Below are 10,520 nucleotides of genomic sequence, written 5' to 3' on the forward strand. Positions count from 1 at the left end.
GGAGAGGCGGGGGGCGGGGAGGGGCGACGCGAGGGGAGGGGCCGTCGTTACCCCGCACCTTCCTTCCCGCCCAGGATCGGAGTGAGCTGTTGAGGGCGCGATCTCTCCTTGCCGCAAACAAGAACCTCGTGGGAGCCCCTGGGGGAACAACTTTGGGGGGACAACTTTGGGGAACAACTACAGAGTTGGAATTACAGATTCCGTCAGCCAGCCCCTATTTCTTCAGCATCCACTCCGTCCGAGGCGGTGTTTGGGCGCTAAACAGGGGAGGCCCCTGCTCTCTGGAGGTTTTCTCGTGTAGGTGTTGGGGATGGGGAGACGCAGGAAACAAGTGAATCCAGGCAGTAATTTCTCGAATTAGTGGGAGAAGGGGAAGACTCCGTGGAGAGGAAAGCCTTTCAGAGGTGGCTTTTGAGCTGAAAGCTGAAATGGGAGAAGGAAGCCTGGTGAAGAGGGAAGGCTCAAGGAAAGCCAGCGCGGAGACCCAGAAGCAGGAGCAGACAGACTGCTCAGGGTTTTAGCCGAGCCGCCCGCTGCTGGTGAATTAGAGGGAGGGGGAAGGGAGATGGGCCCCAAGGCCAACATCCGGTGTGGAGGTACCGGCCACGATAAGGAATTTGGACTTGTTCTGGTTGCAGCAGGAAACCAATGGAGGATTTTAAGCTTGGGAAGGCCCCTGATCTGGCACGTGCTTTGATAGATTGGATGAAGAATGGACAAGAGATACGTAAGAGCGGAGGCAGGGAGACAAATCAGGTGGCTTTTGCGGTAATCCAAGCAAGCGATGGTGGAGGCTTAAATTAATGCGTGGCATGCCCTGGTGAGAAATCTGATTCAGGATTGACTCTGGAGGTGGAGCCAAGTGGCTTGAAGAGAGTAACCAAGGATGTTTGCTGGACTTTTGTTGTGAGCAGCCCCGGGAGTGAGGGTGGGAGGTCTCTGTGATGGAGACCATTTGGAGACAGTGCCTGTGGGAGATCCGGTGGACATGTGGACAAGGCAGTTGGAATTACAGTTGGAGCTGGAGATACAAATGAAGAAAACGTCAGCATGTCAAAGGTACTTGAGAATCCTAGGTCTAACGCCCAGCAAGAAAGTATTGCAGGGATCCAGATCAGAGCGCTGGGGCACCCCTGGATGCAGAGGTTTGAACCATGTGGAGAGGAAAGCTGTGAAGGAGGAAGAAAACCAGGCCAGAGTCTGGGGTTACAGAGCACGGGGGAGGGGTGCAACCGTGTCCGCTGCTGCCATGAAGCTGAGAATTTGGCAGACTGAGGGATGTAGTCAGTCACTGACGGCCTTAAGAAGGACTAGTTCAGAGAAGTGATGGGGTCCAGGGCCCACATAGCAAGGGTTGAAAGGAATGAAGTGAAAAAGTTGAGACAGAGTTTAGATAACTCTTGTGAGTTTTGGTATAAAAAGGAAGCCAGGTATGGGCAGGAGGCAGCCTATGAGACTTCCAAAATGTCTTATGAGGGTCCTGTCGAAACTTTCCAATGTCTTCCCACCTTGCTAGGAGTGAAAACCAAAGTCCTTACTATGGTCTCCAAAGCTTCTGCTCTTCTCTCTCTCTCTCTCTCTCTTTTAAAAAATATTTTATTTATTTATTTGACAGAGATCACAAGCAGGCAGAGAGGCAGGCAGAGAGAGAGGAGAAAGCAGACTCCCCACTGAGCAGAGAGCCCGGACTCTCGGGGCTCGATCCCAGGACTCTGGGATCATGACCTGAGCCGCAAGCAGAGGCTTTAACCCACTGAGCCATCCAGGTGCCCCCACCTCTGCTGGTCTCATACTGTTCGTGCCTGACTCGCTCTTCCCGGCCACACTGGCCTCCTTGCTCCCATCCTGGAGCCTTCAAACTTGCTGCTCCCTCTACCTCAACGCCAACATAGCTTCCTCCTCCCCTTCCATCTGTCTCTGCGCAAACAGCCTCACACCAGAAATGACTTCCCTGATCATAAATAAAGTTAGTAGGGCGCCTAGGTGGCTCAGGCAGTTAAGCGTCCAACTTCAACTCGGGTCATGATCTCGGGGTCCTGGGACTGAGCCCCGCTTAGTGGGGAGTCTGCTTCTCTCTGTCTCTGCCCTCCCCTGCTCATGCTTTCTCTCTCAAATAAATAAAATCTTTAAAAAAATTAGTACTCCTCCCTCCCTCTTCTCCTTACCTCCCCGCCACAGAATTTTATCTTGACTTTTTATTTTTAACTTTGTGACACTCTCTACCTGTTTAAGCTCCAAGAGGGAAGTAATTCTGTTTTGGTTTACTAGTTTACCTCCAGCACCTAGAAGAGTGCCTCATCTGAATCCCAGCAGCTTGACAAGTATTGAATAAATAAATGAGGGATTCCTAGGGAATCAGGACCTGACCTGAAAGGGTGGTCAGAATAAAACAAATCACCAATGCGCATATGCAAAATGGCTCTTTGGGTTAAGGAGGAGTTAAAGCTTAATTCCTGGGTTTGTATGTGTTTTTGCAGCATCACATAACATGGCTGCGAAAAGACTGGCTCTACAAATCACTAAAGGAGCTCTACACCCCAGAGCTTCCGCTTCTGCCCTCTCCTCATACAATGGTGTTATGATAGTAGGATCTTCTGAGTATGAAATGAGGTAACGTACATAAATGTGCTGAGACAGGGCAGAATCCAGTACCTCTTAGTCCCTTTCCACATTCTCCACGATGACCTTTGTAAAGAGGGCAGTTATTCTGTGCCTAGGCAACGGGGCACCTTCTCCTATTTCAGATCACATTGGCCATTGTAAGGCCACAGAGCCCTTGCAGCCTGGACACAGAGACATTGTCTGTTTCTCTTACTTGCCTGTCCTTTGTGCCTAACACTGTGCCTGACCCAAGCCCAGTCTATGATTGCTGAATGAGTGAATCCCTGAAACATTAAACTGACATCACAACAAGGAAACAGACCAAAAAGAGGAAGACAGAGGATCCAGGACACAAGAATTCAAACCCGGGAGGGAGAGTTGTTATGGTAGATTCTAATCTAGTACCACTAGTGTACTTACTTACAAGAAGACTAGATCAGGACACAAACGCAACAGAAGGATAACGTTGGGAGGATCCAGAAGACGGCCATCTGCAGTCCAAGGAGAATGGCCTAGAAGAAAGCAAGCCTGCCAACACCATGGTCTTGGACTTCCAGCTTCCAGAACTGCAAGAAAATACATTTCTGTTATTTAAGCCACTCAGTCTGTGGTACTTTGTTATGGCAACCCTAGAAAACTAGTCTATGTATGTGATAAAATAAATAAACAAATCCATAAATAAACAAATGCATCATTTTGTCTTAAAAGATTTCATTTTAAGAAATTTTTTAAAAAGAATGGTTATTCTGAAAGAAACATATGCATTAATACGCTCTAACAACAACTAATATAGTACTGGAGAATAATACTGACTTACTGATTTTTTTTCCTCCCTAGGCAAGCACCCTTTGAGTTATTTACTAATTCTGAATATAGATTTTGGTAACTATTCAGCAAATCTTAATGAGAAGTTTGGAGAAAGAGAAATAATTTTGCCAAAGAGGCACAGCAAGTTAGTGACTTGGCAGATCCATTTCTTGTTTGCCTCCTATGCCTAATTGTCAGATGTTGGCCCTATGAAATAGTCCCTGTATCGGTCAGGGTCCAGTCTAGAAAACAAAAGCCTCACTAGAAATTCCCCCAAAGAGAATTTAACATAAGAGATTGACCAGGCCAGTACTGGAAAACTCAAAAAAGCAGAAAGGGAACCATGAGGTAGCACACAAAGATGGTAAATTCTAGCCTTAGGTGTCACCCCTAGGTCTGGGGGAAAAGAAGAGGTTGAGATTATCTAGAAATTTGGAGGAGAGTCGCGGGAAAGCAGACTCTGAGTAGGGATGTTGCAAGCCCAGTGCTGACGGGTGTGAGGGAGCACCATGAGGCCGTCTGAGTCTAAGGCACGAGACAAAGCCAGAGGCTGGAAACAGCTGCTACCTCCAGTGAAGGGAAATTTGAGGGGTAGGGGGCGGGGAGGGCACAGCTGAAATAAAGAGCCAGCAAGCCGGGATCAAGTCTCTCCTGGGTCCTGCCTTGCGGGGTCCTCCCAACACATCCTACTGGAAACCTCAGGAAGCCAGCTGGCAACGTGGAAATGAATTCTGGCATCACAGGGTCCAGAAAGGGTGGTTTCAGAGCTGACCTAAAATAATGACTGGCACAGTCATGGATCCCACCCTTTGATTTTAGCAAGCTCGAGTACTGGGAAGAGAAGACAATATGCAGTTTTAAGCTCCCACCTGGCACCATGCCCGGCTGAGTTCTGACTAGCGTCAAGTTTGAGGCCAGAGGTACATTTGGAATGAGTGTTAATACATTTCTGAGTCACATAATGTATGTTCTTGGAATAAAGGCCATAAAATGAAGATGGCTCATTTTGCCAAAGATGTTCATCAAGGAGTATATATGTTATATTATACACACACACACACACATTCAACTTTGTTAGAGTTCTAGTACCAAATAATAAATACTTGCTAATAAACATCTTTATTTCGGATGCTTCTCGAACACAAACTGAGATCTGAACATAGACTCAGGAATGATGCGTTGAGTTGTGTTTGTAGGAATTTCAGCTTCCAAAAGGAAGCCACTGGGACACCTGGGTGGCTCAGTGGGCTAAGCAGCTGTCTTTGACTCAGGTCATGATCCCAGGGTCATGGGATCAAGTCCCTCATCAGGTTCCTCACTCAGCTGGGAGCCTGCTTCTCTCTTTGCCTGCTGCTCCCCCTGCTTGTGCTCTCTGACAAATAAATAAACGTTTTAAAAATATTAAAAAGAAAAAAAGAAAGCCATTTACCCCCTCAAGATAGATTTGTTATTAATTTATGTGTGTGGATGCTGCTGCCTTCATGTAATTTGGTTCCAAACAGTTGATATTACAACTTAGAAATATTTTATGCCATGGTGCTTTTCTTTTTTTTTTTTTTAAAGATTTTATTTATTTATTTGACAGAGAAATCACAAGTAGATGGAGAGGCAGGCAGAGAGAGAGAGAGGGAAGCAGGCTCTCTGCTCAGCAGAGAGCCCGATGCGGGATTCGATCCCAGGACTCTGAGATCATGACCTGAGCCGAAGGCAGCGCCTTAACCCACTGAGCCACCCAGGCGCCCCATCCATGGTGCTTTTCATATAGTCGTCTTAGCATTTGTTCACCAGGAACAAGAGTCAACACTTTTTGTAAAAGGCCAGGGAGTAAAGACGTTAGACTCTGTGGATCATGTATTCTGTCGCAACTAGGCAAGGCTGCCGTTAGAGTACAAAAGCAGACATAGACCAAAACTCAAATAAAGAGCATGGCTATGTTCCAATAAGATATGGATTTGTAAAATGTAAAATGTGAAACTTCTAGATTTTTAAATTACATCAAAAAGAATTTTAAAAGCACAAAAAGCATAAAATATGTAGGAATAAATTTAACAAAGGAGGTAAAAGACCACTACTCTGAAAATTATAACACATCAATGAAAGAAACTGATGACACAAAGAAATGGATAGTTTGTACTCACTGATTGGAAGTTTATATTGTTAAAATATCCATCCTACCTAAAGCAATCTATATGCTGGGTATTTATCCAAAGAAAACAAAAACACAAACTGAAAGGACATATGCAGCCCTATGTTCATACCAGCGTTATTTACAAAAGACAAGGTATGGAAGCCATCTTAATGTCCAGAAGTGGAAGAATAGATAAAGAAGATATAATATATGTATTACATCTTCTTTACCCATCATATATATATGTGATAGAATATTACTCAGCTATAAAAAATGAAATCTAGGAGCACCTGGGTGGCTCAGTTGATTAGTGCCCCAACTCTTGATTTCGTGAGATGGAGCACCATATCAGGCTCCCTGCTAGGCCTGGAATCTGCTTAGAATTCTCTTTTCCAGGGTGCCCGGGTGGCTCAGTGGGTTAAAGATTTGCCTTCGGCTCGGGTCGTGATCCCAGGGTCCTGGGATCGAGCCCTACATTGGGCTCTCTGCTCTGCAGGGAGCCTGCTTCCTCCTCTCTCTCTCTCTCTCTGACTGCCTCTCTGCCTACTTGTGATCTCTGTCTGTCAAATAAATAAATAAAATCTTTACCAAAAAAATTCTCTTTCCCTCTTCCTCTGCCCCTTCCCCAACTTGAGCTCTTTCCCCCCTCCAAAAAAATTAAAATTAAAAAAAAAATGAAGAGAAAAAAGAATAAAATTTTGCCATTTCTGATAACATGGGTGGACCTAGAAGGTATTATGCTAAATGAAATAAGCTAGACAGAGAAAGACAAATACATATGATTTCACATATATGTGAAATCTAAAAAACAAAACAAGTGAACAAACAAAACAGAAACAGACTGGTAAAAATGGTGGTTGCCAAAGAAGGGGGGTCAGGAGATGGGTGAAATAGGTGAAATGGATAAGACGTTCAATCTTCCATTATAAAATATATAAGACACGAAGATGTAATGTGTACATTATATAGGGAATTTAGTCAATAATATTATAACAAGTTCGCCTGGTTACAGATGGTAACCAGTCTCACTGTGGTGACCATTTTTTAATAAATTTTTTAAAAGTTTCTTTCTTTATAATCTCTACACCCAATATTGGGCTCAAACTTACAACCGTAAGATCGAGAGTTGCATGTTTCACCGACTGACCTTGTAAATCTGAAACTAATACAATATTGTATGTCAATCATTCTTTGAAAAAGAAAAAAATCTTCAAAAAAAGATTTTGGAGAAAACCTTGAGGATCTAGGGAAAGTGTAAAACCTTGAGGATCTAGGAAAAGTGTTCTTAGACTTGACACGAAGAGCATGATTTATAAAAAGAAAAATTGGTTAACTGGTCCTCTTCAAAAATAAAAAATTTTCCTCTGTAAAAGACCTTATAATGAGGAGGTGCTTGGGTGGCTCAGTTGGTTAAGTGTCTCTGTTTGGTTCAGGTCATGATTTCAGGGTCCTGGGGTTGAGCCGTGGGTCAGGCTCCCTGCTGAGCCAGGAGTCTGCTTGTCTCTCTGCCCCTCCCCCTGCTCATTCTCTCTCTCTCTCTCTCTCTCTCTCAAAGAAATAAAATCGTTATAAAAAAATAGACCTAGGGCGCCTGGGTGGCTCAGTGGGTTGGGCCGCTGCTTTCGGCTCAGGTCATGATCTCAGAGTCCTGGGATCGAGTCCCGCATCGGGCTCTCAGCAGGGAGCCTGCTTCCCTCTCTCTCTCTCTCTGCCTGCCTCTCTATCTACTTGTGATTTCTCTCTGTCAAATAAATAAATAAAAATCTTAAAAAAAAAAAAAAAATAGACCTAGTATTGCTTCTCGGCCTTTTGGCTAAGATTAAGTGTAGTATCTGTTATCGGTTTTATTTTTTTATTTTAAGATTTTATTTATTTATTTGACAGAGAGAAACCACAAGTAGTCGGAGAGGCAGGCAGAGAGAGGGAAGCAGGCTCCCTGCTGAGCAGAGAGCCCGATGCGGGACTCGATCCCAGGACCCTGAGATCATGACCTGAGCCGAAGGCAGCGGCTTAACCCACTGAGCCACCCAGGCGCCCCACAAGATCTATTTTTTAAAACCGATAACAGGGGCGCCTGGGTGGCTCAGTGGGTTAAGCCGCTGCCTTCGGCTCGGGTCATGATCTCAGGGTCCTGGGATCGAGTCCCGCATCGGGCTCTCTGCTCAGCAGGGAGCCTGCTTCCCTTCCTCTCTCCCTGCCTGCCTCTCCGTCTACTTGTGATTTCTCTCTGTCAAATAAATAAATAAAATCTTAAAAAAAAAAAATAGATCTTGTAATGAGGATGAAAAGAAACTATAAACTGGGAGAAAATATTTGCAAACCACATATCCAACAAAGGACTTGTATTTAGAATATACAAAGAGAACGCAAGAGTAAAAAAAAAAAAAAAAGCTGATTAGAAAATAGTCAATTTATAAGCAGATATTACACTAGAGAGGATATACAGATGGTGAATAATAAACACATGAAAAGATGTTCAACATCATTAGCTAGGAGGGAAATGCAAATCACAATGTAATGATACCATTACATATCTGTCAGGATGGCTAAAATAACAAATATTAGTAACATCAAATGCTGTCAAGGTTGTGGAGAAACTGGATCATTCGTTGTTGGCAGGAATGTCAAACAGTACAACTCCACTGGAATATAGTTTGGTGGTTTCTTTAAAAATACTAAGCAAACAAATATCACATAACCCAGCAATTGTACTCTTGGGCATTTCTCCCACAAAAATGAAAGCTTATGTTGACACAAAAGCCTGAGCATGAATGTTCATAGCAGCTTCAAGTGTAATAGCCAAAACCCGGAAACAATCTAAGTATCCTTTATCAAGTGAGCAGTTAAACTGTGGTATTTCACACCGGCGTACTACTCAACAGTAAACGTGAATCCAAAACTATTTCCTGCAACAATGTGGGTACATCTCAAGGGCATTATGCTGAGTTAAAGAAAAGTAACCCAATCTCAAAAAGCTAAAAAACAGAAAATAGTGGTCAAAACGGTTTAATGGAAGCATTTTTTGCTAGCTCATTACCTAGGCCACTACCAAAGGCTCTCAGAATTTTAACTAATCAGCAAATTTATACTCATTTGAGAAGAATTCTCAAGAGGTATGTATGACTCTTACCACAGAGAAGTTTTCAGAGCCCTCTTTGAAATATAGGTGGTAACCTCCAGGGTCACAATTTGGAAGTTAAAAAAATTGTTAAGATAAATTATTTTTGAATGAAAGCATACTCACTATCCAGAAGGATATGTGATTCTAGAAACGCCATTCATTACCGTTCATTCATCCATTCCACAAATATTTCAAAATGCTATTAAATGCACTATCTCAGGAACCAGATTAGCAGTGAGCAAAGCCTACTTAAAATCTGTGCCCTCAGGAAGCAGGGATTAATCCTAGTATCTAGTGATATTACTATGATAAAAGGCCCTTAAAAAAATACAAACTGTTAAATTAATAGTCACTGTCAATGTATATATAGCCCACTATACAGAAGTGATTACAGGAATCTATGCGTCAGAGTATAAAAATTTAGTCAGTGTAGTAAATCAAGCCATATAAATACCAAATATATATATTGTCACTCCTAGTCTTGGACCAGTATGTTATCAAATCTCATCTGAATAGAAATTACTGCCTCAGAATCTGGCCAGCTCAGTTGGTGGAGCATGAGACTCTGACCTCAGGGTCATGAGTTTAAACCCCATGTTGGGCATAGAGATTACTAAAAAAAAAATTTTTTTTTAAGAAATTATTGAAGTACCAAAGGCACTGTGGAAACTTTAACTGGATCAAAGCCAAATCTTTGTGGGGCTTTTAAAAACATAGGTTTTTTTTTCTTAAAAATTGTTATTAATGTTAACAAGTAATGAGTTTATTATTATTTATATGAGTATTTTCTAAATTTCTCAACTCTAATTTCTAATATGATGGAATATTGATAGACAGAACACTCTGAGATCTTCAATAAGTTTTAAGAGTATTAAAACTTGATCTAGGTGGTTCAGTCAGTTAAGTGTCTGCCTTCAGCTCAGGTCATGATCCCAGGGTCCTGGGATCCAGAAGCAGGAAGCCTGCTTTCCCCCTCTCCCTCTGCCTGTGGCTCCCCCTGCTTGTGCTCCTGCTCTCTCTCTCTCTGTAAAATAAATAAATAAAATCTTTTAAAAAAGGAAAAAGAAAAGAAAATTTGGTCTCAAACTCTAAGAATAAAATATTTGAGATCAACTGCTTTATGAAATAGATGTTATGCCCATTTTATGGTTAGTGTAGTGGGGCCCAAGGAAGGTCAGGAAGATAATCTTTTAAAAGAGAAACCTAATTCTATCTCGTTTTCCTTTCTGTTCAGCTCTGTGATGTAGATATTCACTTCATCCTTTGAAAGGAACTTACTCTACTGTACCGTATTAAGTTTGGCAGCCCAACATGTATATTTCTTATTACCTCTGTCACCAAGTTTAAGCTTTTTTTTTTTTAATTTTTTTTTTAAGATTTTATTTATTTATCAGAGAGAGAGGGGGGGAGAGAGAGAGCACAGGCAGACAGAATGGCAGGCAGAGGCAGAGGGAGAAGCAGGCTCCATGCTGAGCAAGGAGCCCGACGTGGGACTCGATCCTAGGACGCCGGGATCATGACCCGAGCCGAAGGCAGCTGCCCAACCAACTGAGCCACCCAGGCGTCCCCAAGTTTAAGCTTTTAAGAAAAATTATTGAAAACCTGGAAATAAGGCAAAATATTGCTATGCGCCTTTTCAAAGTCATCCTGGAGTATTGTCTAAGAAGCCGAAGTGGGGCTCATCTGACTCTACATCTTATTTGGCTTGTAATGTACTATCGACGGGGCCCAGAGTCGGTAAGGTCAGATACTAACCTGTGGGAGGTCAGTGGCAAACGATATTGTCAGGCAAAAAAGGTAACTCCGAAGCCCACTGCGCTCTTCCTCTGACCACAGAAAGCAGTGTGGTGGGGCGTCTGGGTG

At 43.0% G+C, this 10,520-nt stretch overlaps 1 pseudogene; it reads left to right on the forward strand.

Annotated features, from left to right (window-relative positions):
- Window positions 1–7,329: 7,329 nt before the first annotated feature.
- LOC123392066 lies at window positions 7,330–7,432 on the forward strand (annotated as a pseudogene).
- Window positions 7,433–10,520: the final 3,088 nt, after the last annotated feature.

The sequence above is a fragment of the Mustela putorius genome, unplaced genomic scaffold (genome assembly GCF_011764305.1).
Source record: "Mustela putorius furo isolate JIRA1106 unplaced genomic scaffold, ASM1176430v1.1 tig00000430_pilon_pilon_pilon, whole genome shotgun sequence".
Classification (NCBI taxonomy): domain Eukaryota; kingdom Metazoa; phylum Chordata; class Mammalia; order Carnivora; family Mustelidae; genus Mustela; species Mustela putorius.